The 5,562-nt window shown below is 60.9% G+C and overlaps 2 pseudogenes; both read left to right on the forward strand.

Moving 5' to 3' along the window:
* Window positions 1-2,403: 2,403 nt before the first annotated feature.
* On the forward strand, window positions 2,404-4,443 carry LOC144961635 (small subunit ribosomal RNA; annotated as a pseudogene).
* A 203-nt stretch (window positions 4,444-4,646) lies between these two features.
* Window positions 4,647-4,802, forward strand: LOC144961634 (5.8S ribosomal RNA; annotated as a pseudogene).
* Window positions 4,803-5,562: the final 760 nt, after the last annotated feature.

Here is a 5,562-nt window from a genome sequence, read left to right on the forward strand (position 1 = left end):
CGGACGCTCCCGCGGTAAGCCCTCCGAGGGCCGAGGGAAAAACTTTGGTCGAGCGCATTTCCTCTACGGAGCGAATTTGAATGAAATAAACCCACCACCTATGATCGCACCTGGGACCTCCCCATTGCCGACCGGTTTTGAACTTCGGGGCCCTTCCCGTTAGGGCCCTGTACTCGCTTGGCGGAGTGTTAAACGCGTTCCCGCTACTTCGCTAGAGTCGGGCGATCGACGACTCGGGCTCGATCGAGTTGGCCCACGGGCCGGCCAACCCTGCCGGGTTCAAATCCCGGTTTGGGAGCTTTATTCATACGATTTTATCGCCTCGTCGATTCGAGCTTACCGCACGGGCGTCCCTGGGTAAGAAGCTCTCGCTACGGCCGAGAAGGACTCTAGCGCCGGACGCTCCCGCGGTAAGCCCTCCGAGGCCGAGGGAAAAAACTTTGGTCGAGCGCATTTCCTCTACGGAGCGAATTGAATGAAATAAACCCACCACCTATGATCGCACCTGGGACCTCCCCATTGCCGACCGGTTTTGAACTTCGGGCCCTTCCCGTTAGGGCCCTGTACTCGCTTGGCGGAGTGTTAAACGCGTTCCCGCTACTTCGCTAGAGTCGGGCGATCGACGACTCGGGCTCGATCGAGTTGGCCCACGGCCGGCCAACCTGCCGGGGTTCAAATCCCGGTTTGGGAGCTTTATTCATACGATTTTATCGCCTCGTCGATTCGAGGCTTTACCGCACGGGCGTCCCTGGGTAAGAAGCTCTCGCTACGGCCGAGAAGACTCTAGCGCCGGGACGCTCCCGCGGTAAGCCCTCCGAGGCCGAGGGAAAAAACTTTGGTCGAGCGCATTTCCTCTACGGAGCGAATTTGAATGAAATAAACCCACCACCTATGATCGCACCTGGACCTCCCCATTGCCGACCGTTTTGAACTTCGGGGCCCTTCCCGTTAGGGCCCTGTACTCGCTTGCGAGTGTTAAACGCGTTCCCGCTACTTCGCTAGAGTCGGGCGATCGACGACTCGGCTCGATCGAGTTGGCCCACGGCCGGCCAACCCTGCCGGGTTCAAATCCCGTTTGGGAGCTTTATTCATACGATTTTATCGCCTCGTCGATTCGAGGCTTTACCGCACGGGCGTCCCTGGGTAAGAAGCTCTCGCTACGGCCGAGAAGGACTCTAGCGCCGGGACGCTCCCGCGGTAAGCCCTCCGAGGGCCGAGGGAAAAAACTTTGGTCGAGCGCATTTCCTCTACGGAGCGAATTTGAATGAAATAAACCCACCACCTATGATCGCACCTGGGACCTCCCCATTGCCGACCGGTTTTGAACTTCGGGCCCTTCCCGTTAGGGCCCTGTACTCGCTTGGCGGAGTGTTAAACGCGTTCCCGCTACTTCGCTAGAGTCGGGCGATCGACGACTCGGGCTCGATCGAGTTGGCCCACGGGCCGGCCACCCGTGCCGGGGTTCAAATCCCGGTTTGGGAGCTTTATTCATACGATTTTATCGCCTCGTCGATTCGAGCTTTACCGCACGGGCGTCCTGGGGTAAGAGCTCTCGCTACGGCCGAGAAGGACTCTAGCGCCGGGACGCTCCCGCGTAAGCCCTCCGAGGGCCGAGGGAAAAAACTTTGGTCGAGCGCATTTCCTCTACGGAGCGAATTTGAATGAAATAAACCCACCACCTATGATCGCACCTGGACCTCCCCATTGCCGACCGGTTTGAACTTCGGGGCCCTTCCCGTTAGGGCCCTGTACTCGCTTGGCGGAGTGTTAAACGCGTTCCCGCTACTTCGCTAGAGTCGGCGATCGACGACTCGGGCTCGATCGAGTTGGCCCACGGGCCGGCCAACCGGGCCGGGGTTCAAATCCCGGTTTGGGAGCTTTATTCATACGATTTTATCGCCTCGTCGATTCGAGGCTTTACGCACGGGCGTCCTGGGTAAGAAGCTCTCGCTACGGCCGAGAAGGACTCTAGCGCCGGGACGCTCCCGCGGTAAGCCCTCCGAGGCCGAGGGAAAAAACTTTGGTCGAGCGCATTTCCTCTACGGAGCGAATTTGAATGAAATAAACCCACCACCTATGATCGCACCTGGGACCTCCCCATTGCCGACCGGTTTTGAACTTCGGGGCCCTTCCCGTTAGGGCCCTGTACTCGCTTGGCGGAGTGTTAAACGCGTTCCCGCTACTTCGCTAGAGTCGTGTGAGCGCGAGCGTGTCCGGGCGGTCGGAGCAGTCCGACCCAGCAGCGAGAAGGCCGAAGGGGTGAACGTTTGTGCGGTAGAGTCGAGAAGGGACCGTCGCGAAGGAGTCGAGCGCTGGGAGTTCTCGGCGTCTGGGCTTCGGTCGTCGGCGCCCGTAGCCTCCTGTCCAGCGGGTCCGTCCGCGCCGGGTTGGAAATGGATACGCTACCAGGTTGATCCTGCCTGTAGTCTTATGCTTGTCTTGAGGGTTAAGCCATGCACGCCTATGCTCACCCTACACAGAAGGGGAAGCCGCGAACTGCATCAGTATATCGGCGATAATACACGGGGTGGGCGATGTTTGTCCGGACACCTGTAGGAATCCCAGAGCTAATACTGCACACGAGTCCTCCTCCTAACGGGGGTTACCTCCGCGGGGAGGGGCGCATTTATTGGATCTTGACCGGGCGCGGCGTGGTTAACGCCGCCCGCCAGGCTGAGGCGAACTCTGGTATGTGACGACCGCTGTTAGCGCGTGCCCGTTTGCTCGCCGGTCCCATCAAATTTAGACGGCCCGGCAAGAGCCCCCCGTGTTGGCTACGGGTGACGGAGGATCAGGGTTCGATCCCGGAGAGGAGAGCCTGCGAGACGGCTACCACGCTTAAGGGTGGCAGCAGGCGCGCAACTTACCCACTCCCAGCACGGTGAGGTAGTGAAGATAAATGTCGGGGCTGGGCTCGCATGCGAGCCTAGCGGTCGGATTGAGCGTAGACCAAACACGTGCCGTTGATGACCTATCGGAGGCAAGCCTGGTGCCAGCAGCCGCGGTAATTCCAGCTCGATGGCGTATGTTGTAGTTGCTGCTGCGTTTAAAACGCTCGTAGTTGGATCTCTGAGGTGACAGGCAGCGACAAACCGCGGGGTGACGTTGCCCCGGCGATTATGCACCGTCGTGGTTTTGGGGATGTGAGCAAGCGGTGCCTTCCGGTGCCGCAACCGGACCCTCGCACGGATCTCGCCGGGCATCGCTTGCCCGTCGCTGCCGGTTTAGTCTCTTTCCGTCTTAAGCCGTGTCGGCTTGGTACGTGGCGTATCTGGGCCGACACTAAGGTACGGGCGGTGTTCTCCCTAAATCAATTGTGAGTGTCTCAAAGCAGGTCGTGCTCGCACAGCTTTGCTCGGAACGATGTGATGACGCCACCGCCCCGCAATTGTAACCACGGGACCGTTCTCCGTGGGGGCGGTGGGCGAGGTCTATAGAGACGGCCGGGGGGCGGCGTACTACCCCGGGAGGGGTGGAATCCGACGATCGCGGTGGGACAACAAAGCGAAGGCACCGGCCAAGAGCGCCTTCGTTGATCATGAACGAAAGTCGGAGGAACGAACGCGATCAGTACCGCGGTAGTTCCGACAGTAAACCATGCCGACCGGTTACGCGGGACGTCCCCTGTGGGGAAGCCTCGCGAGGCCCCAGAAATCAGAGTGCCTGGGCTCCGGGGGAGTACCGTCGCAAGGCTGAAACTTAAAGGAATTGACGGAAGGGCACCACCAGAGTGGAGCCTGCGGCTCAATTTGACTCAACACGGGGAAGCTTACCAGTCCGGACACCGCGTGGATTGACAGACTGGGGCTCTTTCATGATTCCGTGGGTGGTGGTGCAGGGCCGTTGCTAGCCCGGGGAGCGATCCGTCTGGTTCTATTCCGATAACGGGCGAGACTCTGCCCTGGCGGCTAACAAACGGCGTCAAGAGGGTCCGTCTCACGGGTTGGTCGGCGTTTCGGCTCTCGGTCGGGCTTTTTCCTGTCTTCCCACTCAGGGAGAGCGGTGCCCGGACCCCGTCGCGCAGGCCGCGTCCTGCAGGGATTGACCTCGACAGTGCGTACGAGATGAGCCATAACAGTCTGTGATGCCCTTAGACGTCCTGGGCTGCACGTGTGCTACAGTGGGGGGCGCCAGCCGGCGCGGTGTAGACCGTGAGCGTAGGGTCTTCATGTCCGGGGTCGGTCTTCCTGCGAGTTGGGCCGTGAACTCGGATTGCCACGTAGTCACGGGTCAGCATCCCGTGCCGACTACGTCCCTGCCCTTTGTACACACCGCCCGTCGCTACCTTCGGTGGACGGCGCAGCCCAGGGCCCCCGAGTGGCCGGCGAGACGGAGCTTCGCTCCTGAAATCGCAGTCGTCGCGATGTCGCCCGAACTGCGCTGCCCCGAGAGGGTAAAAGTCGTAACAAGGTTACCGTAGGTGAACCTTCGGTAGGATCACGTCCGATTTCGTTTTGCCCCCACCCCCCCGACGGTGAAGGGTTAAAAAACACATGTCCGTGAGGCCGTGGCTGCTCCCTGGCCGGGGAGCGGTCCAGGCCGATAAACGCGGCGGCGGCGTTGCGCCGCGAGTAACCGGCGCGCGCAACGCTTGCCCCCCCCACCCTTTGTCGTCGTTTGGCCCTTAAGCGAGAGAAAATAAATACAACCTTTGGCGGTGGATCACTCGGGTCGCGCGTCGATGAAGATGCGCGCCAGCCGTATTGAGTCGTTGAACTGCAGCTGCCTCATTGAACATCGACGTCTTGAACGCAAATTGCGGCCGTGGGCGTAAGTCACCGGCCACGTCCGTATGAGGGTCGGCCCCACGACGTCGCCGCAACCGGTCTTCTCGGGGGGACTGAGCGGGGCGACGTCCGTACCGGTCGGTCTCGTCCCGACTGGCGCCGTAGATCGAGGCTCCCGTCTGACCCGGGAGACCCTCCCTCCCCACCCGCCTCTGGTATGGGCGGGGACGACGAATAAGACGCGCACCGAAGACGGGGAAGCACGCACGCGATCCGGCTGCTTCTTCCTCAATCCTCGGGCCCGCTCGATGACAAAGCGAGGAGGGGTTCGTGGGGTATTGCGGGAAGTAAGTATAACGACGCGCGGCGAACCCGACGGATGGGCGATCTGCCGACCTCATATCGGACGAGGGTACCCGCCGAACTAAAAGCATTTCAGTAAGCCGGGGGAAAAGAAACCAACGGGGCTCCCCCAGTAACGGCGAGTGAAGCGGAAGAGCCCAACGCTGAAACCCCTGGGCCCGTGCCCGCGGGGAGCTGTAGCGTTCGGGTCGTGTCGAGCGGGGTCGGGAGCGCCGCGCGAGTCTTCTCGACGGGCTTGCCCAGAGCGGGTGCCAGGCCCTTTCCGCGGCGTCCCTTCCGCCGACCTCGACCCCGGAGTCGGGTTTCTTGCGAGTGCAGCCCGAAGCGGGTGGTAAAAATCCACCTAAGGGAAAATACCCCGCCGAGTCCCCAAAGCGAACAAGTAAATGTGGGAAAAATTGAAAAGAAAACCCGAAGAGAGGGTGCAAAGCGCGTGAAACCGCCAAGGGGTAAACTGGCTGACCGACGACGT

Source organism: Berghia stephanieae, unplaced genomic scaffold, assembly GCF_034508935.2.
Source record: "Berghia stephanieae isolate SIO BIC M18660-M18661 unplaced genomic scaffold, UCSD_Bste_1.3 scaffold3407, whole genome shotgun sequence".
In the NCBI taxonomy this organism is placed as follows: Eukaryota; Metazoa; Mollusca; class Gastropoda; order Nudibranchia; family Aeolidiidae; genus Berghia; species Berghia stephanieae.